We start from the raw sequence: 27878 nt of genomic DNA, 5'->3' as shown, positions 1-27878 counted from the left end.
ACATCACTGCTGGTAACCGGCAGCCTTCTTTGCTTAAAATGAGCGCGTTTAGGGCCTTCTAGGAATTTAGGACCTGAGAAAAAGTCGCGGCTTGTGATTGGTCGCGTGGCGGTCACATGAGTGGCACGCGACCAATCAGAAGCCGTGACGTCATGGAAGGCCCTAAACACGCTCATTTTAAGCAAAGAAGGCTGCCGGTTACCAGCTGTGATGTCCAGGGGCTTCCGGAGAGGTGAGTATATCAATATTTTTTATTTTAATTCTTTATTTTACACATTAATATGGATCCCAGGGCCTGAAGGAGAGTTTCCTCTCCTTCAGACCCTGGGAACCATCAGGATACCTTCCGATACTTGGTGTCCCATTGACTTGTATTGGTATCGGGTATCGGTATCGGCGATATCCGATACTTTTCGGGTATCGGCCGATACTATCCGATACCGATAGTTTCAAGTATCGGACGGTATCGCTCAACACTACTTGAGAGATTTAAAAAAGACGTCAGAAAATCAAAAAAGATGCTGAAATGCCACCAAAAAAGGAAATGTTAACAAAGTACTTTTGAAGACTTAAAGGGAACCTGTCACCACGTTTTTGGAAGATGGGATAAAAATAGCGTTAAATAGGGGCAGAGGTGGGCGTTACATTAGTGTGTTTGTTATGCGTTTATTACCCACCTAAGTTGCCGAAATACCTTTGCAAAGTCTCCGTTTTCGCCTGTCAATCAGGCTGGTCTGGTCAAAAGGGCGTGTTGTCTTCCCCCAGATTTTGCGTAGTTTTCCGTTGGTGGCGTAGTGGTGTGCGCATGCCCAAGGTCCCGAATCCTCTGCCAGGGGATTTAAAAGAGCGCGCTGTTCGTTTTCATTGGTGATCGGTGGGCGCGGCCATCTTCCTTTGGCCGCGCGTGCGCAGAAGCGGCGCTCTGCTGGCCGCGGCTTCAGGAAAATGGCCGCGGGATGCCGCGCGTGCGCAGATGGATATCGCGGCGGCCATCTTCCTGAAGCCGCGGCCAGCAGAGCGCCGCTTCTGCGCACGCACGGCCAAAGGAAGATGGCCGCGCCCACCGATCACCAATGAAAACGAACAGCGCGCTCTTTTAAATCCCCTGGCAGAGGATTCGGGACCTTGGGCATGCGCACACCACTACGCCACCAACGGAAATCTACGCAAAATCTGGGGGAAGACAACGCCCTTTTGACCAGACCAGCCTGATTGACAGGCGAAAACGGAGACTTTGCAAAGGTATTTCGGCAACTTAGGTGGGTAATAAACGCATAACAAACACACTAATGTAATGCCCACCTCTGCCCCTATTTAACGCTATTTTTATCCCATCTTCCAAAAACGTGGTGACAGGTTCCCTTTAACAAAAAAACGCTGCTAGCTTAAAAAAATAAATAAATAAAAAATTCTAGTTTCCTGAACCAGTTTCTGCTTGAAAAACTTTTAATTTTGGACTAATTAAAAAAAAAAAAAACGTATGTAAACACGGGGCACGTGCACACAGCATCTTGAAAAACTGCCCCAATTAAATGAACATAATTTACAGCAAAGTCAAAGCAACATTGAAGTGCACGTGCTCCATCTTTTGTAATTTCTTTTAACCCCTTCACGACCTTTGACGCATACGCTGCGTCATGAAATTCGGTGCCAATGCGACCTATGACGCAGCGTATGCGTCATGGAATGATCGCGCTCCTGCAGATCGGGTGAAAGGGTTAACTCCAATCTCACCCGATCTGCAGAGACAGGGGGAGTGGTGCTTCAGCCCAGGGGGGGTGGCTACACCCCCCCGTGGCTACGATCGCTCTGATTGGCTGTTGAAAGTGAAACTGCCAATCAGAGCGATTTGTAATATTTCACCTAAAAAACAGGTGAAATATTACAATCCAGCCATGGCCGATGCTGCAATATCATCGGCCATGGCTGGAAATACTGATGTGAGCCCCCCCCACCCCACCGATCACCCCCCCAGTCCTCCGTTATGGGGTCCGGTCCCCTCCGTCCTGTGCTGCGCTGCCCCGTGCTCCTGCCCGCTCCCCCGTCCTGCTGTCCGCTCCCCCCTGTGGTCCGATCACCCCCCCTGTGCTCCAATCCATCCCCCCACCACCCCTTCATACTTACCGATCCTCCCGGTGTCCGGCCGTCTCCTCGCTGGGCGCCGCCATCTTCCAAAATGGCGGGCGCATGCTCAGTACGCCCGTCGGCAGATTCCATTCAAGTACATTTTGATCGCTGTGGTAGGTTCTACCACAGCGATCAAAATAAAAAAAATAATAAATAAACCCCCCCCTTTATCACCCCCATAGATAGGGATAATAATAAAATAAAGAAAATATATATATATTTTTTTCCACTAGGGTTAGGGTTAGAACTAGGGTTAGGGTTAGAACTAGGGTTAGGGTTACGGGTAGGGTTAGGGTTAGGGGTAGGGTTAGGGTTAGGGGTAGGGTTATGGCATGTACGGATTTGGCCGCGGATCCGCAGCGGATTGGCCGCGGATCCGCAGCGGATTGGATGCGGATCCGCAGCGGATTGGCCGCGGATCCGCAGCGGATTGGCCGCGGATCCGCAGAGGATTGGCCGTGGATCCGCAGCGGATTGGATGCGGATCCGCAGCGGATTGGCCGCGGATCCGCAACGGATTGGCCGCGGATCCGCAGCGGATTGGATGCGGATCCGCAGCGGATTGGCCGCGGATCCGCAGCGGATTGGCCGCGGATCCGCAGCGGATTGGATGTGGATCCGCAGCGGATTGGCCGCGGATCCGCAGCGGATTGGCCGCGGATCCGCAGCGGATTGGATGCGGATCCACAGCGGATTGGCCGCGGATCTGCAGCGGATTAGCCGCGGATCCGCAGCGGATTGGCCGCGGATCCGCAGGGGATTGGCCGCGGATCCGCAGCGGATTGGCCGCGGATCCGCAGCGGATTGGCCGCTGCAAATTCGTAGCAGTTTTCCATCAGGTTTACAGTACCGTGTACACCTTTGGAAAACCAAATCCGCTGTGCCCATGGTGCGGAAAATTCCGTGCAGAAACGCTGCGTTGTATTTTCCACAGCATGTCAATTCTTTGTGCGGATTCCGCAGAGTTTTACACCTGTTCCTCAATAGGAATCCGCAGGTGAAATCCGCACAAAAAAACACTGGAAATCTGCTGTAAATCCGCAGGTAAAACGCAGTGCCTTTTACTTGCAGATTTTTCAAAAGTCGTGCGGAAAAATCTCACACGAATCCGCTACGTGGGCACATACTCTTAGGTTTAGGGTTGGAATTAGGGCTAGGGTTGGAAATAGGGTTAAGATTAGGCTTGTGGTTAGGGTTACGGATAGGGTTAGGGGTGTGTTGGGGTTACAGTTGTGGTTAGGGTTGGGATTAGGGTTAGGGTTGGGATTAGGGTTAGGATTAGGGTTGGAATTAGGGTTACGGGTGTGTTGGGGTTAGGGTTGTGGTTAGGGGTGTGTTGGGGTTAGGGTTGGGATTAGGGTTATGGCTACAGTTGGGATTAGGATTAGGGGTGTGTTGGGGTTAGTGTTGAAGTTAGAAATGAGGGGTTTCCACTGTTTAGGCACATCAGGGGTCTCCAAACGCAACATGGCGCCACCATTGATTCCAGCCAATCTTGCATTCAAAAAGTCAAATGGTGCTCCCTCCCTTCCAAGCCCCGACGTGTGCCCAAACAGTGGTTTACCCCCACATTTGGGGTACCAGCGTACTCAGGACAAACTGGGCAACAACTGTTAGGGTCCAATTTCTCCTGTTACCCTTGCAAAAATAAAAAATTACTTGCTAAGACATAATTTTTGAGGAAAGAAGAATGATTTTTTATTTTCACGGCTCTGCGTTGTAAACTTCTGTGAAGCACTTGGGGGTTGAACGTGCTCATCACACATCTAGATAAGTTCCTTGGGGGGTCTAGTTTCCAAAATGGGGTCACTTGTGGGGTGTTTCTACTGTTTAGGCACATCAGGGGCTCTGCAAATGCAACGTGACGCCCGCAGACCATTCCATCAAAGTCTGCATTTCAAATGTCACTACTTCCCTTCCGAGCCCTGACGTGCACCCAAACAGTGGTTTACCCCCACATATGGGGTATCACTGTACTCACAACAAACTGGGCAACAAACATTGGGGCCCAATTTCTCCTGTTACCCTTGTGAAAATAAAAAATTGCTTGCTAAAACATCTTTTTTGAGGAAAGAAAAATGATTTTTTATTTTCACGGCTCTGCGTTGTAAACTTCTGTGAAGCACTTGGGGGTTGAACGTGCTCATCACACATCTAGATAAGTTCCTTGGGGGGTCTAGTTTCCAAAATGGGGTCACTTGTGGGGTGTTTCTACTGTTTAGGCACATCAGGGGCTCTGCAAATGCAACGTGACGCCCGCAGACCATTCCATCAAAGTCTGCATTCCAAAACGTCACTACTTCCCTTCCGAGCCCCGGCATGTGCCCAAACAGTGGTTTACCCCCACATATGTGGTATCAGCGTACTCAGGAGAAACTGGACAACAACTTTTGTGGTCCAATTTCTCCTGTTACCCTTGCAAAAATAAAAAATTCTGGGCTAAAAAAATATTTTTGAGGAAAGGAAACACATTTATTATTTTCACGGCTCTGCGTTATAAACTTCTGCGAAGCACTTGGGGGTTCAAAGTGCTCACCACACATCTAGATTAGTTCCTTGGGAGGTCTAGTTTCCAAAATGGGGTCACTTGTGCGGGAGCTCCAATGTTTAGGCACACAGGGGCTCTCCAAACGTGACATGGTGTCCGCTAATGATTGGAGCTAATTTTCCATTCAAAAAGCCAAATGGCGTGCCTTCCCTTCCGAGCCCTGCCGTGTGCCCAAACAGTGGTTTACCCCCACATATGGGGTATCATCGTACTCAGGACAAACTGGACAACAACATTTGGGGTCCAATTTCTCCTATTACCCTTGGAAAATTAAAAAATCCTGGGCTAAAAATCATTTTTGAGGAAAGAAAAATTATTTTTTATTTTCACGGCTCTGCGTTATAAACTTCTGTGAAGCACCTGGGGGTTATAAGTGCTCACTATGCATCTAGATAAGTTCCATGGGGGGTCTAGTTTCCAAAATGGGGTCACTTGTAGGGGAGCTCTAATGTTTAGGCACACAGGGGCTCTCCAAACGCGACATGGTGTCCGCTAACGATTGGAGCTAATTTTCCATTCAAAAAGTCAAATGGCACGCCTCCCCTTCCGAGCCTTGTCGTGCACCCAAACAGTGGTTTACCCCCACATATGAGGTATCAACGTACTCAGCAGAAATTGCCCAACAAATTTTAGGATCCATTTTATCCTGTTGCCCATGTGAAAATGAAAAAATTGAGGCTAAAAGAAATTTTGTGTGAAAAAAAAGTACTTTTTCATTTTTACGGATCAATTTGTGAAGCACCTGAGAGTTTAAAGTGCTCACTATGCTTCTAGATAAGTTCCTTGGGGGGTCTAGTTTCCAAAATGGGGTCACTTGTGGGAGCGCTTCAATGTTTAGGCACACAGGGGCTCTCCAAACGTGACATGGTCTCTGCTAGCGATGGAGATAATTTTTCATTCAAAAAGTCAAATGGCGCTCCTTCCCTTCCGAGCCTTACCATGTGCCCAAACAGTGGTTTACCCCCACATGTGAGGTATAAGTGTACTCAGGAGAAATTGTCTAACAAATTTTATGATCCATTTTATCCTGTTGCCCATGTGAAAATGAAAAAATTGAGGCTAAAATAATTTTTTTGTGAAAAAAAAGTACTGTTTCATTTTTACGGATCAATTTGTGAAGCACCTGGGGGTTTAAAGTGCTCACTATGCTTCTAGATAAGTTCCTTGGGGGGTCTAGTTTCCAAAATGGGGTCACTTGTGGGGGAGCTCCAATGTTTAGGCACACGGGGGCTCTCCAAACGCGACATGGTGTCCGCTAAAGATTGGAGCCAATTTTTCATTCAAAAAGTCAAATGGCGCGCCTTTCCTTCCAAGCCCTGCCGTATGCCCAAACAGTGGTTTACCCCCACATATGAGGTATCAGCGTACTCAGGACAAATTGGACAACATCGTTCGTCATCCAGTTTCTCCTTTTACCCTTGGGAAAATAAAAAAATTGTTGCTAAAAGATCATTTTTGTGACTAAAAAGTTAAATGTTCATTTTTTCCTTCCATGTTGCTTCTGCTGCTGTGAAACACCTGAAGGGTTAATAAACTTCTTGAATGTGGTTTTGAGCACCTTGAGGGGTGCAGTTTTTAGAATGGTTTCACTTTTGGGTATTTTCAGCCATATAGAACCCTCAAACTGACTTCAAATGTGAGGTGGTCCCTAAAAAAAATGTTTTGTAAATTTTGTTGTAAAAATGGGAAATCACTGGTCAAATTTTAACCCTTATAACTTCCTAGCAAAAAAAAAATTTGTTTCCAAAATTGTGCTGATGTAAAGTAGACATGTGGGAAACGTTATTTATTAACTATTTTGTGTCACATAACTCTCTGGTTTAACAGAATAAAAATTCAAAATGTGAAAATTGCGAAATTTTCAAAATTTTCGCCAAATTTCCATTTTTTTCACAAATAAACTCAGAAATTATCGACCTAAATTTACCACTAACATGAAGCTCAATATGTCACGAAAAAACAATCTCAGAACCGCTAGGATCCGTTGAAGCGTTCCTGAGTTATTACCTCATAAAGGGACACTGGTCAGAATTGCAAAAAACGGCAAGGTCATTAAGGCCAAAATAGGCTGGGTCATGAAGGGGTTAACAGCTTCTAGATTTGGAAACCTTGAAAAAATTATAAGGCTATGTGCACACGTTGTGGATTCTGATGCGGATCCGCAGAGTTTTTGGACACACGGAATTGCATCAAATCCGCACTGTAGTGCTCAAGCAATGTTAGTCAATGTGAAATTGACATTTGGTATGCACATGCTGTGGGAAAAAAAACGTGCGGAATTGCAGCTTTTTTTTTGCAGCATGTCAATTCTTTTTGAAAATCTGCAGCAATTCTTCACCCATTGACTTCCATTGTGTCAGGCCAATCCGCAGCAAAACAGCAGGTTTAAAAAAGATCTGTGGATTTGCTGCAGATGTGCATGCGAGAAACGCTGCAGATCGGGAGGGGGAAGAGTGTGTGGGCGTAGTGCACAGATACTGTGCGTGGGCGGAGACTGTGTGTGCGGAGAAGATGTGCAGGGCTGTGTGCGGGTGTTTGTCTGTATCTGTGTGTGTGTGCTGGGCTGTATGTGCCTGTGCATGCAGGTCTGTGTGTAGGCAGGCATTATCCAATGGGACTACTAGTCCCATCTGGCTATGCCTGCTACAGTGACAGGTAGCCGGATAATGGGACAGTAGAAGTTTCATCATCTGGCTACTGTGTTCAAGTGTAAAAAAAAAACCCCACATACACACATATACACATACAGTACATACACCATACAGTACATACTAATCATACAGCTAATCCCGAAGCCCTCGATCACCTGTAAAAATGTAAAAATAATAAACCAACAGTATACTTCCTGATCTGATGTACAAAGTTACATAGTTATTAAGGTTGAAGGAAGACTTTAAGTCCATCTAGTTCAACCCATAGCCTAACCTAACATGCTCTAACATGTTGATCCAGAGGAAGGCAAAAAAAAACCCCATGTGGCAAAGAGTAAGCTCCACATTGGGGAAAAAAATTCCTTCCCGACTCCACATACAGCAGTCAAACTAGTTCCCTGGATCAACGCCCTATCACGGAATCTAGTGTATATACCCTGTAACATTATACTTTTCAAGAAAGGCATCCAGTCCCCTCTTAAATTTAAGTAATGAATCACTCATTACAACATCATACGGCAGAGAGTTCCATAGTCTCACTGCTCTTACAGTAAAGAATCCGTGTCTGTTATTATGCTTAAACCTTCTTACCTCCAGACGTAGAGGATGCCCCCTTGTCCCTGTCTCAGGTCTATGATTAAAAAGATCATCAGAAAGGTCTTTGTACTGTCCCCTCTTATATTTATACATTAAAATAAGATCACCCCTTAGTCTTCGTTTTTCAAAACTAACAGCCCCAAGTGTAATAACCTATCTTGGTATTGCAGACCCCCCAGTCCTCTAATAACCTTGGTCGCTCTTCTCTGCACCCGCTCTAGTTCAGCTATATCTTTCTTATACACCGGAGACCAGAACTGTACACAGTATTCTAAGTGTGGTCGAACTAGTGACTTGTATAGAGGTAAAATTATGTTCTCCTCATGAGCATCTATTCCTCTTTTAATACATCCCAATATTTTATTTGCCTTTGTAGCAGTTGCCTGACACTGGCCACTGAATATGAGTTTGTCATCCACCCATACACCCAGGTCTTTTTCATTGACGGTTTTGCCCAAAGTTTTAGAATTAAGCACATAGTTATACATCTTCTACCCAAGTGCATGACCTTACATTTATCCCCATTAAAGTTCATTTGCCATTTATCAGCCCAAGCTTCTAGTTTATATATATAATCCTGTAATATAAAATTGTCCTCCCCTGTATTGATTACCCTGCAGAGTTTAGTGTCTTCTGCAAATATTGAAATTCTTCTCTGAATGCCCCCTACAAGGTCATTAATAAATATGTTAAATAGAAGAGGGCCCAATACTGACCCCTGTGGTACCCCACTGCTAACCGCGGCCCAGTCCGAGTGTGCTCCATTAATAACCACCCTTTGTTTCCTGTCCCTGAGCCAGCTCTCAACCCACTTACACATATTTTCCCCTATCCCCATTATTCTCATTTTATGTATCAACCTTTTGCGTGGCACCGTATCAAAAGCTTTTGAAAAGTCCATATAGACTACATCTACTGGGTTCCCTTGGTCCAGTCCGGAACTTACCTGTTCATAGAAGCTGATCAAATTAGTCTGACATGAACGGCCCATAGTAAACCCATGCTGATACTGGGTCATGAGGTTATTCCTCTTCAGATACTCCAGTATAGCATCTCTTAGAAAGCCCTCCAGGATTTTACCCACAGTAGAGGTTAAGCTTACTGGCCTATAATTTCCGAGTTCAGTTTTTGTCCCCTTTTTGAATATTGGCACCACATTTGCTATACGCCAGTCCTGTGGTACAGACCCTGTTATTACGGAGTCTTTAAAGATTAAAAATAATGGTCTATCAATGACTGTATTTAATTCCTGCAGTACTCGGGGGTGTATCCCATCCGGGCCTGGAGATTTGTCAATTTTAGTGATTTTTAGACGCTGCCGTACTTCCTGCTGGGTTAAGCAGGTGACACTTAATGGGGAATTTTTGTTATCACTGATCATATTGTCTGCCATGGGATTTTCTTGTGTAAATACTGATGAAAATAAGTCATTTAGCATATTGGCTTTTTCCTCATCCTCATCCACCATTTCCCCCAGACTATTTTTAAGGGGGGCCAACACTTTCATTTTTTAGTTTCTTACTATTTATGTAGTTAAAGAATATTTTGGGATTATTTTTACTCTCTCTGGCAATGAGTCTCTCTGTCTAAATTTTTGCTGCCTTGATTTGCTTTTTACAGAATTTATTTAATTTTCTGTATTTATTTAATGCCTCATCACTACCTACTTCCTTTAATTCTCTAAATGCTTTATTTTTGTCCCTTATTGCACCCCTTAGAGCTCTATTTAGCCATATTGGTTTCCTCCTATTTCTAGTATGTTTATTTCCATATGGTATATACTGTGCACAGGTCCTATCCAGGATGCTAATAAACGTCTCCCATTTTCTTTGTGTATTTTTATGTCTCAGGATATCGTCCCAGTTAATTGCACCAAGATCATCTGTCATCCGTTGGAAATTTGCCCTCCTGAAGTTTAGTGTCCTTGTAACCCTCCTACTACACATCTTATTAAAGGTTCCACGAAAACTTATTATTTTGTGATCACTATTCTTCAAGTGACCCCCAACCCTTATATTTGATATGCAGTCTGGCCTGTGGGTTAACCCCTTTACCCCCAAGGGTGGTTTGCACGTTATGGACCGGGCCAATTTTTAAAATTCTGACCACTGTCCCTTTATGAGGTTATAACTCTGGAATGCTTCAACGGATCCCAGTGATTATGACACTGTTTTCTCATGACATATTGTACTTCATGAAAGTGGTAAAAGTTCTTTGATATTACCTGAGTTTATTTGTGAAAAAAACAGAAATTTGGCGAAAATTTTGAAAATTTCGCAATTTTCCAAATTTGAATTTTTATGCAATTAAATTACAGAGATATGTCACACAAAATACTTAATAATTAACATTTCCCACATGTCTACTTTACATCAGCACAATTTTGGAACCAAATTTTTTTTTTGTTAGGGAGTTATAAGGGTTAAAAGTTGACCAGCAATTTCTCATTTTTACAACACAATTTTTTTTTAGGGACCACATCTCATTTGAAGTCATTTTGAGGGGTCTATATGATAGAAAATACCCAAGTATGACACTATTCTAAAAACTGCACCTCACAACGTGCTCAAAACCACATTCAAGAAGTTTATTAACCCTTCAGGTGTTTCACAGGAATTTTTGGAATGTTTAAATAAAAATGAACATTTAACTTTTTTTCACAAAAAATTTACTTCAGCTCCAATTTGTTTTATTTTACCAAGGGTAACAGGAGAAAATGGACCCTAAACGTTGTTGTACAATTTATCCTTAGTACGCCGATACCCCATATGTGGGGGTAAACCACTGTTTGGGCGCATGGCAGAGCTCGGAAGGGAAGGAGCGCCGTTTGACTTTTCAATGCAAAATTGACAGGAATTGAGATGGGACGCCATGTTGCGTTTGGAGAGCCACTGATGTGCCTAAACATTGAAACCCCCCACAAGTGACACCATTTTGGAAAGTGGACCCCCTAAGGAACTTATCTAGATGTGTGGTGAGCACTTTGACCGACCAAGGGCTTCATAGAAGTTTATAATGCAGAGCAGTAAAAATAAAACAACATTTTTTTCCCACAAAAATTATTTTTTAGCCCCCAGTTTTGTATTTTTCCGAGGGTAACAGGAGAAATTGGACCCCCAAAGTTGTTGTCCAATTTGTCTTGAGTGCGCTGATACCCCAAATGTGGGGGGGAACCACTGTTTGGGCGCATGGGAGGGCTCGGAAGGGAAAGAGCGCCATTTGCAATGCAGACTTAAATGGAATGGTCTGCAGGCGTCACATTGCGTTTGCAGAGCCCCTAATGTACCTAAACAGTAGAAACCCCCCACAAGTAACACCATTTTGGAAAGTAGACCCCCTAAGGAACTCATCTAGATGTGTTGTGAGAGCATTGAACCCCCAAGTGTTTCACTACAGTTTATAACGCAGAGCTGTGCAAATAAAAAAAATTTTTTCCACAAAAATTATTTTTTACCCCCCAGTTTTGTATTTTTCCAAGGGTAACAGGAGAAATTGGGCCCTAAATATAGTTGTCCAATTTGTTCTGAGTACACTGATACCTGATATGTGGGGGGAACCACCGTTTGAGCGCATGGCAGAGCTCGGAAGGGAAGGAGCATCATTTGGAATGCAGACTTAGATGGATTGGTCTGCAGGCGTCAAATTGCATTTGCAGAGCCCCTAATGTACCTAAACAGTAGAAACCCCTCACAAGTGACCCCATATTGGAAACTAGACCCGCCAAGGAACTTATCTAGATGTGTTGTGAGAACTTTGAGCCCCCAAGTGTTTCACTACAGTTTATAACGCAGAGCCGTGAAAATAAAAAATCCTTTTTTTCCCACAAAAATTATTTTTTAGCCCCCAGTTTTGTATTTTCCCAAGGGTAACAGGAGAACTTGGACCCCAAAAGTTGTTGTCCAATTTGTCCTGAGTACGCTGATACACCATATGTTGGGGTAAACCCCTGTGTGGGCACACGGGAGAGCTCGGAAGGGAAGGAGCACTGTTTTACTTTTTCAACGCAGAATTGGCTGGAATTGAGATCGGATGCCATGTCGCGTTTGGAGAGCCCCTGATGTGCCTAAACAGTGGAAACCCCCCAATTATAACTGAAACCCTAATGCAAACACACCCCTAACCCTAATCCCAACGGTAACCCTAACCACACCTCTAACCCAGACACACCCCTAACCCTAATCCCAACCCTATTCCCAACCGTAAATGTAATCCAAACCCTAACCCTAACTTTAGCCCCAACCCTAACTTTAGCCCCAACCTTAACTGTAGCCTTAACCCTAGCCCCATCCCTAACCCTAGCCCTAACCCTAGCCCTAACCCTAGCCCTAACCCTAGCCCTAACCCTAATCCTAACCCTAGCCCCAACCCTAACCCTAGCCCTAACCCTAACCCTAGCCCTAGCCCTAACGCTAACCCTAGCCCTAACCCTAACCCTAATCCTAACCCTAACCCTAGCCCTAATGGGAAAATGGAAATAAATATGTTTTTTTTAATTTTTTTATTTTTCCCTAACTAAGGGGGTGATGAAGGGGGGTTTATTTACTTTTATAGCAGGTTTTTTAGCGGATTTTTATGATTGGCAGCCGTCACACACTGAAAGACGCTTTTTATTGCAAAAAATATTTTTTGCATTACCACATTTTGAGAGCTATAATTTTTCCATATTTGAGACCACAGAGTCATGTGAGGTCTTGTTTTTTGCGGGACGAATTGACATTTTTATTGGTAACATTTTCGGGCACGTGACATTTTTTGATCGCTTTTTATTCCGATTTTTGTGAGGCAGGATGACCAAAAACCAGCTATTCATAAATTTCTTTTGGGGGAGGCGTTTATACCGTTCCGCATTTGGTAAAATTGATAAAGCAGTTTTATTCTTCGGGTCAGTATGATTACAGCGATATCTCATTTATATCATTTTTTTATGTTTTGGCGCTTTTATACGATAAAAACTATTTTATAGTAAAAATAATTATTTTGGCATCGCTTTATTCTGAGGACTATAACTTTTTTATTTTTTTGCTGATGATGCTGTATGGTGGCTCTTTTTTTGCGAGACAAAATGTCGCTTTCAGCGGTACCATGGTTATTTATATCTGTCTTTTTGATCGCGTTTTATTCCACTTTTTATTCAGCGGTATGATAATAAAGCGTTGTTTTTTGCCTCGTTTTTTTTTTTTTCTTACGGTGTTTACTGAAGGGGTTAACTAGTGGGACAGTTTTATAGGTTGGGTCGTTACGGACACGGCGATACTAAATATGTGTACTTTTATTGTTTGTTTTTTTATTTAGATAAAGAAATGTATTTATGGGAATAATATATATATTTTTTCTTTATTTAGGAATTTTTTTTTAATTTTTTTTTTTACACATGTGGAAATTTTTTTTAAAACTTTTTTACTTTGTCCCAGGGGGGGACATCACAGATCGGTGATCTGACAGTTTGCACAGCACTCTGTCAGATCACCGATCTGACTTAGAGCACTGCAGGCTTACCAGCGCCTGCTCTGAGCAGGCACTCGGTAAGCCACTTCCCTCCCTGCAGGACCCGGATGCTGTGGCCATCTTGGATCCGGGACCTGCAGCGAGGAAGGAGGTAGGAGACCCTCGGAGCAACGCGATCACATCGCGTTGCTGCGGGAGTCTCAGGGAAGCCCGCAGGGAGCCCCCTCCCTGCGCGATGCTTCCCTATAGCGCCGGCACACCGCGATTATGTTTGATCGCGGTGTGCCGGGGGTTAATGTGCCGGGGGCGGTCCATGACCGCTCCTGGCACATAGCGCCGGATGTCAGCTGCGATAGGCAGCTGACACCCGGCCGTGATCGGCCGCGCTCCCCCCGTGAGCGCGGCCGATCGCGCTGGACGTACTATTCTGTTCTTGGGAAGTAGGGCCCACCCCACATGGACGGAATAGTACATCCAATGACAGAAAGGGGTTAATATTAGGTCTAGCAGTGCCCCCCTTCTTGTTGAGTCCTGAACCAGTTGTGAAAGGTAATTGTCTCTCATAGTTTTCAAAAACCGATTACCTTTGCTGGAACTGCAGGTTTCTGTTCCCCAATCTATTTCAGGGTAGTTGAAGTTCCCCATAATCCCATAATAATGACTTCTCCTTGAGTTACAGCTTCATCTATTTGCTTTACGAGGATACTCTCCGTTGCTTCCATTATTTTTGGAGATTTATAACAAACCCCTATCAGTAATTTATTATTTTTTCCCCCTCCCCTTATCTCCACCCACAGGGACTCTACATTTTCATTAAATTCACCTATATTATCACACCGGATGGGTTTTAAGGACAATTTTACATACAGACACACCCCTCCCCCTCGCTTATCTGTATGGTCATTTCTGAAAAGGCTATAGCCCTGCAAGATAACAGCCCAGTCATGGCTCTCATCCAGCCATGTTTCAGATATCCCCACCATGTCATAATTATGCTCCAACAACATTAATTCTAATTCGTCCATTTTGTTGGTGAGGCTTCTGGCATTAGTATACATGCACTTGATGTTCCTCTCTGTACCTCTATTCTTCCTTAAATTATTAACTGTTCTAACCCCACCCCCATGCCACCGCCTCCCCAACTTCATTATTTGTGCCCAAGTCTCTATCTGCCCTATCTTCCCCTCCTATAAATTGAATACCCTCCCCCCCAATCCCTAGTTTAAACACTCCTCCAACCTTCTGGCCATTTTCTCCCCCAGCACAGCTGCACCTTCCCCATTGAGGTGCAGCCCGTCCCTAGGGTAGAGCCTGTAGCCCAGTGAGAAGTCGGCCCAGTTCTGCAGGAACCCAAACCCCTCCTTCCTACACCAATTCTTGAGCCACTTATTAACCTCCCTAATCTCCCGTTGCCTCTCTGGCGTGGCATGTGTTACAGGAAGTATTTCAGAAAATACCACGTTGGAGGTCCTTGCTTTCAGCTTGCAGCCTAATTCCCTGAAATCATCTTTAAGGACCTTCCACCTACCTCTAACTTTGTAATTTGTGCCAATGTGCACCATGACCACTGGGTCCTCACCAGCCCCTCTGTTATGATCCGGTGACTTTGGAGCCGCAAGAACTTTCTCTGGAGTAGGTGGAAACTGTACTGACCGCAAAACCTAAACTAACAACGTAAATAGAAGTAGCCGTGGGGTGTGCCTAACAAACCCTAGACACCTCGACACATCCGGAGGACTAAATACCCCTATAGATGGAAATAGGAATACTACCTTGCCTCAGAGCAGAACCCCAAAGGATAGGCAGTCCCCCACGAATATTGACTGTGAGTAGGAGAGGAAAGACACACGCAGGCAGAAAACAGGATTCAGCAAAAGAGGCCACTCTAGCTAAATAGGGAAAGATAGGACAGAATACTAAGCGGTCAGTATTAAAACCCTTCCAAAAATATCCACAGCAGATAATACAAAAAGTTCCATAATCTAACTAAAGACATGGAATGTAAATCTGCCACTCCAGAGAATCCAACAAGACTGGGAAAATACTGACAATCTAAGCTGGACAAAAAAAACACTGAATAGCACAGAATTATTAAGCACACAGCATGTGTGCCACAGAAACAAAACCAGACACTTATCTTTGCTGATTTGGCAGAAGGCAGATGGAACCAAACCAGGACCAAAACATCCCAAAAACCATGGACAACTGGCAAGGACTAATGAATCCTGCACGCCTAAATACCCCAGTCAGAACTGCAATCAGCAGATACACCTGACCAGGACTGCAACTCAGGGACAACTGCATTACCACCTACAACCACCGGAGGGAGCCCAAAAGAATTCACAACAGTACCCCCCCTTGAGGAGGGGTCACCGAACCCTAACCAGAGCCCCCAGGCTGATCAGGACGAGCCAGATGAAAAGCATGAACCAAATCAGCAGCATGGACATCAGAGGCAAAAACCCAAGAATTATCCTCCTGGCCATAACCCTTCCATTTGACAAGATACTGAAGCCTCCGCCTCGAAAAACGAGAATCCAAAATCTTCTCAACCACATACTCCAACTCCCCATCAACCAACACAGGGGCCGGAGGATCAACAGAGGTAACAACGGGTACCACATATTTCCACAATAAAGATCTATGGAAGACATTATGGATAGCAAAAGAGGCCGGAAGCGCCAATCGAAAAGACACCGGATTAATAATCCCAGAAATCCTATAAGGACCAATAAACCGAGGCTTAAACTTAGGAGAAGAAACCTTCATAGGAACATGACGGGAAGACAACCAGACCAGATCCCCAACCTGAAGCCGGGAACCAACACACCGACGACGGTTAGCAAAACGTTGAGCCTCCTCCTGAGACAACACCAAATTGTCCACCACATGAGCCCAAATCTGCTGCAACCTGTCGACCACCAAATCCACACCAGGACAGTCAGAAGGCTCAACCTGCCCAGAAGAAAAACGAGGATGAAAACCAAAATTACAAAAAAAAGGCGAAACCAAAGTAGCCGAACTAGCCCGATTATTAAGGGCAAACTCGGCCAATGGCAAAAAGGCCACCCAATCATCCTGATCAGCAGACACAAAGCATCTCAAATAAGTCTTCAAGGTCTGATTAGTTCGCTCGGTTTGGCCATTTGTCTGAGGATGAAATGCCGAGGAAAAAGATAAATCAATGCCCAGCCTAGCACAAAAGGCCCGCCAAAACCTAGAAACAAACTGGGAACCTCTGTCAGACACAATATTCTCCGGAATACCATGCAAACGAACCACATGCTGAAAAAACAACAAAACTAAATCTGAAGAGGAAGGCAATTTAGGCAAAGGCACCAAATGAACCATCTTAGAAAACCGGTCACAAACAACCCAGGTAACCGACATCCTCTGGGAAACTGGAAGATCAGAAATAAAATCCATAGAGATATGCGTCCAGGGCCTCTCAGGGACCGGCAATGGCAAAAGCAACCCACTAGCATGGGAACAACAAGGCTTGGCCCGCGCACAAGTCCCACAGGACTGCACAAAAGAACGCACATCACGTGATATAGAAGGCCACCAAAAGGACCTACCAACCAAGTCTCTGGTACCAAAAATACCAGGATGACCAGCCAACACAGAACAGTGAACCTCAGAAATCACTCTACTAGTCCATCTGTCAGGAACAAACAGTTTCCCCACTGGACAACGATCAGGTCTGTCAGCCTGAAATTCCTGAAGAACCCGTCGTAAATCAGGGGAAATAGCAGAAAGAACCACCCCTTCTTTCAGAATGCCGACCGGTTCAAGGACCTCAGGAGAATCAGGCAAAAAAATCCTAGAAAGGGCATCAGCCTTAATATTCTTGGAACCCGGAAGATACGAGACCACAAAATCAAAATGGGAAAAAAACAAGGACCATCCAGCCTGTCTAGTATTCAGCCACTTGGCAGACTCGAGGTAAATCAAATTCTTATGATCGGTCAAGACCACAATACGGTGCTTAGCTCCCTCAAGCCAATGTCGCCACTCCTCAAATGCCCACTTCATAGCCAACAACTCCCGATTGCCGACATCATAATTGCGTTCAGCAGGCGAAAATTTACGGGAGAAGAATGCACACGGTTTCATCAAGGAACCAGCATGATCCCTCTGGGACAAAACGGCCCCTGCCCCAATCTCAGAAGCGTCAATCTCAACCTGAAACGGAAGAGAAACATCCGGTTGGCGCAACACCGGAGCAGAAGTAAATCGACGATTAAGCTCCAGAAAGGCAGAAACAGCCGCAGAGGACCAATTCGCCACATCAGCGCCTTTCTTCGTCAAATCGGTCAAGGGTTTAACCACGCTGGAAAAGTTAGCATTGAAACGGCGATAAAAATTAGCAAAACCCAAAAATTTCTGAAGGCTCCTTATGGATGTGGGTTGAATCCAATCATGAATGGCCTGAACCTTAACCGGATCCATTTCAATAGATGAAAGAGAAAAAATAAAACCCAAAAAAGAAACCTTCTGCACCCCAAAGAGACACTTAGACCCCTTCACAAACAAAGCATTGTCACGAAGGATCTGAAATACCATCCTGACCTGTTCCACATGAGACTCCCAATCATCAGAAAAAATCAAAATATCGTCCAAATATACAATCAAGAATTTATCAATATAAGTCCGAAAGATACCATGCATGAAAGATTAAAAAACAGATGGAGCATTAGTGAGCCCGAACGGCACCACAATGTATTCAAAATGGCCTTTGGGCGTATTGAATGCAGTTTTCCATTCATCACCCTGCTTAATACAAACAAGATTATACGCCCCCCGAAGGTCAATCTTCGTAAACCAACTAGCCCCCTTAATCCTAGCAAACAAATTGGAAAGCAAAGGTAAAGGGTATTGAAACTTGACTGTGATCTTATTCAAGAGGCGATAATCAATACAGGGTCTCAAGGAGCCATCCTTCTTAGCAACAAAAAAAAATCCCGCTCCCATCGGTGAAGAAGATGGCCGAATATGCCCTTTCTCCAAAGACTCCTTAACATAACTCCGCATAGCGGTATGTTCAGGCACAGACAGGTTGAAGAGTCGGCCCTTAGGAAACTTACAGCCTGGAATCAGATCAATAGCACAATCACAGTCCCTGTGCGGTGGAAGAGAACTGGACTTGGGCTCATCGAATACATCCTGAAAATCAGACAAAAACTCTGGAATTTCAGAAGAGGAAGAAGAGGAGATGGACATTAAAGGAACATCATTATGAACCCCCTGACAGCCCCAACTAGTCACAGACATAGACTTCCAATCCAACACAGGATTATGTACCTGTAACCACGGAAAACCCAACACGATAGCATCATGTAAATTATGCAATACCAGAAATCGACAATCTTCCTGATGGGCTGGCGCCATGCGCATGGTCACCTGTGTCCAAAACTGGAGCTTATTTTTAGCCAAAGGTGTAGCATCAATGCCCCTTAAAGGAATAAGGTTCTGCAAAGGCTGCAAGGGGAAACCACAATGCCTGGCAAACTCAAGGTCCATTATGTTCAAAGCAGCGCCTGAATCCACAAACGCCAAGACAGAAAATGATGACAATGAGCAGATCAAGGACACCGATAACAGAAATTTAGGTTGTACAGTACTGATGGTAAATGAACTAGCAATCCTCTTTGTCCGTTTAGGGCAGACTGAAATGACACGAGAAGCGTCGCCACAATAATAACACAACCTATTCTGACGTCTGAGTCCTTGTCGTTCTGTCCTAGACAGAATCCTATCACACTGCATTGGCTCAGGACTCTGCTCTGAGGACAACGCCACAGCGCGCACAGTTCTGCGCTCCCGATCAATATGAATGGCCAAAGACATAGAATCACTCAGACCGACAGGCGTGGGAAACCCCACCATAACATCTTTAACGGATTCAGAAAGACCCTTTCTGAAAATTGCAGCCAAAGCATCATCATTCCATTTAGTCAACACAGACCATTTTCTAAATTTCTGACAATACAATTCTGCCGCCTCTTGACCCTGAGATAGGGCCAACAAGGTCTTCTCCGCTTGATCCACAGAATTAGGTTCATCATATAATAGTCCTAAAGCCTGAAAAAAGGAATCTACATTAAGCAAAGCCGGGTTCCCAGATTCCAGGGAAAATGCCCAATCCTGTGGATCACCACGCAGCAGGGAAATGACGATTTTAACCTGCTGAATAGAATCCCCAGAGGATCGAGGTCTCAAAGCAAAAAACAGTTTACAGTTGTTTTTAAAACTCAAAAATTTGGACCTGGCACCAAAAAACAAATCAGGAGTAGGAATCTTCGGCTCTAAAACAGGAGTCTGAACAATATAACCAGAAATTCCCTGTACCCTAGCAGCAAGCTGGTCTACACGAGAAGATAATTCCTGAACATCCATGCTAACACAAGACTCCTTAGCCACCCAGAGAAAAAGAGGGAAGAAAAGGCAAAGCAAACTACAGAGAAAAAAAAATGACTCAACACCTTTCTTCCCTTCTTCTGAGATGCATTTAACTCATAGTGGGCCAGTTGTACTGTTATGATCCGGTGACTTTGGAGCAGCATGAACTTTCTCTGGAGAAGGTGGAAACTGTACTGACCGCAAAGCCTAAACTAACACCGCAACTAGAAGTAGCCGTGGGGTGAGCCTAACAAACCCTAGACACCTCGACACAGCCGGAGGTGTTATGATTTTCCCAATGGCAGGGAAATCAAAATAACAACGGACTAGCTCTCGGGTGATGGGAACTAAAGTGACCGTGACCTGAACCTGACACGACACTGGAAGTAGCCGGGGAGTGTTTCCTACGATGCCCTAGACACCACGCGCCAGCCGGAGATCTAACTACCCCTATCAGAGGAATATACAGGCCTGCCTTACCTCCAGAGATGAACCCCAAAAGGAGATAGCAGTCCCCCACAGATATTGACGGTGAGTCAAGAGGAAAAGACATACGTAGGATGAACAGCAGATTTAGCACAGTGAGGTCCGCTTACTAGATAGCAGAAGTACAGGAAAGAGTCACTTCACGGTCAACTTCAAAACACTACTCAAAAACACCATCCTGAAATTACTTTAAAACTCCAGTGACAACTCATGCCACTGGAGTGGCAATTTCAGTCCACGAGAGCTTCCAGCTACAGAGAGTCACATTGCAAATAGCTGGACAAAAATAGCATTAACTAGAAACAAAATTCAACTTAGCTGAACAGGATCTTGAGGCAGGAGAATGCAACAGAATGCTACTGATACATTGTTGGCCGGCATCGGACCAGCAGCCAAGCAGCCTTAAATAGGAAACTCCCCTAATGGGTGTCAACAGGTGATCAAGGATAGAAGAAGGCAAATAAGTGGCAATACCATAAAACACCACCGGGGGAGCCCACAAACAGAATTCACAACAGTACCCCCCCCTTAAGGAGGGGGCACCGAACCCTCACCAGAACCACCAGGGCGATCTGGATGAGCACTATGGAATGCACGAACCAAATCAGGAGCATGAACATCAGATGCTGTCACCCAAGAATTATCCTCCTGACCATAGCCTTTCCACTTAACCAGATACTGAAGTTTCCGTCTGGAAACACGGGAGTCCAAGATCTTTTCCACCACATACTCCAACTCACCCTCAACCAGCACAGGAGCAGGAGGATCAGCAGACGGAACAACCGGCACCTCATACCTCCGCAATAATGACCGATGAAAAACATTATGAATAGTAAAAGATGCTGGGAGGTCCAAACGAAAGGACACAGGATTGAGAACCTCCAGAATCCTATAAGGGCCGATAAACCGAGGCTTAAACTTAGGAGACGAGACCTTCATAGGAACAAATCGAGAAGACAACCAAACCAGGTCCCCAACACAAAGACGAGGACCGACACGCCGATGACGATTAGTGAACTGTTGAGTCTTCTCCTGGGACAACTTCAGATTGTCCACAACCTGTCCCCAAATCTGATGCATTCTATCACCCACAGCATCTACTCCAGGACAATCCGAAGACTCCAATTGACCGGACGAAAAGCGAGGGTGAAACCCTGAATTACAAAAAATGGAGAAAACAAAGTGGCAGAACTGGCCCGATTGTTAAGGGCAAACTCTGCCAATGGCAAAAAATCAAGCCAATCGTCCTGATCAGCGGACACAAAACACCTCAAGTAAGTCTCCAAGGTCTGATTAGTACGCTCAGTCTGGCCATTAGTCTGAGGATGGAATGCAGACGAAAAAGACAAGTCGATGCCCATCCTGGCACAGAACGCCCGCCAAAATCTAGACACAAACTGAGTACCCCTGTCAGACACTATATTCTCAGGAATACCATGCAAACGCACAACATTCTGAAAAAACAGAGGGACCAGCTCAGAGGAGGAGGGCAATTTGGGCAAAGGTACCAAGTGAACCATCTTGGAAAAACGGTCACACACCACCCAGATGACGGACATCCTACGAGAAACAGGAAGGTCAGAAATAAAGTCCATAGAGATGTGCGTCCAAGGCCTCTTAGGAATAGGCAAGGGCAACAACAACCCGCTGGCCCGGGAACAGCAGGGCTTAGCCCGAGCACAAACATCACAAGACTGCACAAAAATACGTACATCTCGAGACAAGGAAGGCCACCAAAAGGACCTAGACACCAGATCCCTGGTGCCAAAAATTCCAGGATGACCTGCCAACGCGGAAGAGTGAACCTCCGAAATAACTCTACTGGTCCAGTCATCAGGGACAAACAGTCTACCAGGCGGACAGCGATCAGGCCTATCCACCTGAAACTCCTGCAAAGAGCGCCGCAGGTCTGGGGAGACAGCTGACAATATCACCCCATCCTTCAGGATGCCAGTAGGTTCGGAATCACCAGGCGAGTCAGGCTCAAAACTCCTAGAGAGGGCATCCGCCCTCACATTCTTAGACCCAGGCAGATATGAGACCACAAAGTTAAATCGAGAGAAAAACAACGACCAGCGCGCCTGTCTAGGATTCAGACGCCTGGCTGACTCAAGATAAATTAGATTTTTGTGGTCAGTCAAGACCACCACCTGGTGTCTAGCACCCTCAAGCCAATGACGCCACTCCTCAAATGCCCACTTCATGGCCAAGAGCTCCCGATTTCCAACATCATAATTCCGCTCAGCGGGCGAAAACTTTCGAGAGAAAAACGCACATGGTCTCATCACTGAGCAGTCAGGACCTTTCTGCGACAAAACTGCACCTGCTCCGATCTCGGAAGCATCTACTTCAACCTGGAACGGGAGCGAAACATCAGGCTGGCGCAACACAGGAGCAGAAGAAAAGCGGCGCTTAAGCTCCCGAAAGGCCTCCACAGCCGCAGAGGACCAATTAGCAACATCAGCACCCTTCTTGGTCAAATCAGTCAAAGGTTTAGCAATGGCAGAAAAACCCGCTATGAATCGGCGATAGAAATTAGCAAATCCCAAGAATTTCTGAAGACTCTTTAGAGAAGTAGGTTGTATCCAATCACAAATAGCCTGAACCTTAGCAGGGTCCATTTCCATAGATGAAGGGGAAAAAATATATCCCAGAAAGGAAATTCTCTGAACCCCAAAAATACACTTTGAGCCCTTCACAAATAGAGAATTAGCTCGTAAAACCTGAAAAACTCTCCTGACCTGTTGAACATGAGATTCCCAGTCCTCCGAAAAAATCAAAATATCATCCAAATACACAATCATAAATTTATCCAGATATTCACGGAAAATATCGTGCATAAAGGACTGAAAAACGGAAGGGGCATTCGCGAGACCGAAAGGCATTACCAAATACTCAAAATGGCCTTCAGGCGTATTAAATGCGGTCTTCCACTCATCCCCCTGCTTAATCCGCACCAAATTATACGCACCACGTAGATCGATCTTAGTGAACCACTTCGCCCCCTTTATGCGAGCAAAAAGATCAGTCAGTAAAGGTAACGGGTACTGGTATTTAACTGTAATCTTATTCAGAAGTCGATAGTCGATACAAGGTCTCAATGAACCATCCCTTTTACCCACAAAGAAAAACCCTGCCCCCAATGGAGACAAAGAGGGGCGAATATGACCCTTTTCCAAAGATTCTCTGATATACTCCCGCATAGCAGTATGTTCAGGTACAGACAAATTAAACAAGCGACCCTTAGGAAATTTACTACCGGGAATCAACTCAATAGCGCAGTCACACTCTCTGTGAGGGGGGAGAGAATCAGTTTTAGGCTCCTGAAAGACATCATAAAAATCTGACAGAAATGCTGGGATCTCAGAGGGAGTAGATGAAGAAATGGGAACCAAAGGTGCATCCCCATGAATCCCCCGACATCCCCAGCTCAGCACAGACATTGATCTCCAGTCCAAGACTGGATTATGAATTTGTAACCATGGTAATCCAAGTACTAATACGTCATGTAGATTATATAACACAAGGAAACGAATAATCTCCTGATGGTCTGGGGAAAGATGCATAATCACTTGTGTCCAATATTGTGGTTTATTGCTAGCCAAAGGTGTAGAATCAATACCCTTTAAGGGAATAGAAACCTCCAGAGGCTCTAAATCAAACCCACAACGCTTGGCAAAGGACCAATCCATGAGACTCAAAGCGGCGCCAGAATCCACATAAGCATCCACAGTAACAGATGATAAAGTACAAATCAATGTCACGGACAAAAGAAATTTAGACTGCAAGGTACCCATAGAAAAAGATTTATCAACCTTTTTATCAACCTTCTTTATGCGTTTAGAGCATGCTGATATAACATGAGCTGGATCTCCACAATAGAAGCACAACCCATTTTTGCGCCTGTAATTCTGTCGTTCGCCTCTAGACAATACACTATCGCATTGCATATGCTCTGGTGCCTTTTCAGAGGTCACCGCCAAATGATGCACAGGTTTTTGCTCAGAAGATACCGCCATATGGTGCACAGGTTTTTGCTCAGAAGATACCGCCATATGGTGCACAGATTTTTGCTCAGAAGATACCGCCATATGGTGCACAGATTTTTGCTCAGAAGATACCGCCATATGGTGCACAGATTTGCGCTCCCGTAAACGCCGATCAATCTGGATAGCCAATTTCATGGCATCATTCAGACCTGTTGGCACAGGGAACCCCACCATGACATCCTTCACGGCATCAGAGAGACCTTCTCTGAAATTAGCTGCTAGAGCGCACTCATTCCATTTAGTAAGCACCGACCATTTACGAAATTTCTGGCAGTATATCTCAGCTTCATCTTGCCCTTGGGAAAGAGCTATCAGGGCTTTCTCAGCCCAAATCTCTAAATTAGGTTCTTCATAAAGCAACCCCAAAGCCAGAAAAAACGCATCTACATTTAATAACGCAGGATCCCCTGGCGACAATGCAAATGCCCAACTTTGTGGTTCACCCCGCAATAGAGAAATAACAATTTTAACCTGTTGCGCAGGATCACCAGCAGAGTGAGATTTCAGAGACAAAAACAATTTACAATTCTCTCTGAAATTCAAAAAACGGGATCTGTCTCCGGTAAAAAATTCAGGCATAGGGATCTTAGGTTCAGACATTGGAGCACGTATAACAAAATCTTGTAAGTTCTGGACCTTTGAAGCCAGGTTATTCAGACCTGCAACCAAACTCTGTGGATCCATGATTCAAACAGGTGTAACCAAAGCCATTCAGAGATTAAGAGGAGAGGAAAAAAAAAGGCTGAAGACTGCAGTTTAAGCAAGGAGTACAAATAAGCACTAAGGTGCACTTTCCAAACACAGAAGGAAAAAAAAAAAAACCTTTTCATATCCTTTCCTGCTTTAGTGCATAGTTTTAACACATGCGGGCCGGCCAAACTGTTATGATTTTCCCAATGGCAGGGAAATCAAAATAACAACGGACTAGCTCTCGGGTGATGGGAACTAAAGTGACCGTGACCTGAACCTGACACGACACTGGAAGTAGCCGGGGAGTGTTTCCTACGATGCCCTAGACACCACGCGCCAGCCGGAGATCTAACTACCCCTATCAGAGGAATATACAGGCCTGCCTTACCTCCAGAGATGAACCCCAAAAGGAGATAGCAGTCCCCCACAGATATTGACGGTGAGTCAAGAGGAAAAGACATACGTAGGATGAACAGCAGATTTAGCACAGTGAGGTCCGCTTACTAGATAGCAGAAGTACAGGAAAGAGTCACTTCACGGTCAACTTCAAAACACTACTCAAAAACACCATCCTGAAATTACTTTAAAACTCCAGTGACAACTCATGCCACTGGAGTGGCAATTTCAGTCCACGAGAGCTTCCAGCTACAGAGAGTCACATTGCAAATAGCTGGACAAAAATAGCATTAACTAGAAACAAAATTCAACTTAGCTGAACAGGATCTTGAGGCAGGAGAATGCAACAGAATGCTACTGATACATTGTTGGCCGGCATCGGACCAGCAGCCAAGCAGCCTTAAATAGGAAACTCCCCTAATGGGTGTCAACAGGTGATCAAGGATAGAAGAAGGCAAATAAGTGGCAATACCATAAAACACCACCGGGGGAGCCCACAAACAGAATTCACAACACGGAGGACTAAATACCCCTATAGATGGAAATAGGAATACTACCTTGCCTCAGAGCAGAACCCCAAAGGATAGGCAGCCCCCCACGAATATTGACTGTGAGTAGGAGAGGAAAGACACACACAGGCAGAAAACAGGATTAAGCAAAAGAGGCCACTCTAGCTAAAGAGGGAAAGATAGGACAGAATACTAAGCGGTCAGTATTAAACCCTTCCAAAAATATCCACAGCAGATAATACAAAAAGTTCCACAATCTAACTAAAGACATGGAATGTATATCTGCCACTCCAGAGAATCCAACAAGACTGAGAAAATACTGACAATCTAAGCTGGACAAAAAAAAACACTGAATAGCACAGAATTATTAAGCACACAGCATGTGTGCCACAGAAACAAAACCAGACACTTATCTTTGCTGATTTGGCAGAAGGCAGATGGAACCAAACCAGGACCAAAACCTCCCAACAACTATGGACAACTGGCAAGGACTAATGAATCCTGCATGCCTAAATACCCCAGTCAGAACTGCAATCAGCAGATACAACTGACCAGGACTGCAACTCAGGGACAACTGCATTACCACCTACAACCACCGGAGAGAGCCCAAAAGCAGAATTCACAACACGGCACACTGCGATCAAACATGATCGCAGTGTTCCGGCGGTATAGGGAAGCATCGCGCAGGGAGGGGGCTCCCTGCATGTTTCCCTGAGACGATTGGTACAAGGCAATGTGCTCACCTTGTACCGAGCGTCTCCTCCCTGCAGGTCCCAGATCCAAAATGGCCGCGGGGCTGCATCTGGGTCCTGCAGGGAGGTGGCTTCACAGAGCCTGCTCAGAGCAAGCAACGGGAAGCCTCCCTGCTGTGCATGTCAGATCGCTGATCTGACACAGTGCACAGCAAAGTGTCAGATCAGCTATCTGTCACTTTACTGTGATGTCCCCCCTGGGGCAAAGTGAAAAAGTAAAAAAAAAAATAAAAAAAAAAATTCCTAAATAAATAATAATAATAAAAAAAATATTGTTCCAATAAATACATTCCTTTATCTAAATAATAAAAAAAAACAATAAAAGTACACATATTTAGAATCGACACTTCCGTAACTACCCGACTTATAAAACTGTCCCACTAGTTAACCCCTTCAGTGAACACCGTTAAAAAAAACAAAAAAAAAACAAGGCAAAAATCAACGCTTTATTATCATACCGCCGAAAAGAAAGTGGAATAGCACGCGATCAACAAGACGTATATAAATATCCATGGTATCTCTGAAAATGTCATATTGTCCTGCAAAAAACGAGCCACGACACAGCATCATTAGCAAAAAAATAAAAAAGTTATAGTCCTCAGAATAAAGCGATGCAAAAATAATTATTTTTTCTATAAAATAGTTTTTATCGTATAAAAGCGCCAAAACATAAAAAAATGATATTATCGAGGTATCCCTGTAATCATACTGACCCAATGAATAAAACTGCTTTATCCATTTTACCAAACGCGGAACGGTATAAACACCCCCCCTAAAAGAAATTCATAAATAGCTGGTTTTTGGCCATTCTGCCTCACAGAAATCGGAATAAAAAGCGATCAAAAAATGTCATGTGCCCGAAAATGTTACCAATAAAAACGACAACTCGTCCTGCAAAAAACAACACCATACATGACTCTGTGGACCAAAATATGGAAAAATTGTAGCTCTCAAAATATGGTAATGCAAAAAATATTTTTTGCAATAAAAAGCGGGTTAGGGCTAGGGTTAGGGTTAAGGTTAGGGCTAGGGCTAGAGTTAGGGTTAGGGTTAGGGCTAGGGGTAGGGTTAGGGTTAGGGTTAGGGCTAGGGTTAGGGCTAGGTTTAGGGTTAGGGTTGGGACTAGGGATAGGGCTACAGTTAAGGTTGGGGCTAAAGTTAGGGTTGGGGCTAAAGTTAGGGTTAGGGTTTGGATTACATTTATGGTTGGGAATAGGGTTGGGATT

Source organism: Ranitomeya variabilis, chromosome 3 (assembly GCF_051348905.1).
Source record: "Ranitomeya variabilis isolate aRanVar5 chromosome 3, aRanVar5.hap1, whole genome shotgun sequence".
NCBI classification, from domain to species: domain Eukaryota; kingdom Metazoa; phylum Chordata; class Amphibia; order Anura; family Dendrobatidae; genus Ranitomeya; species Ranitomeya variabilis.
Note: the sequence above shows the minus strand (reverse complement) of the source record.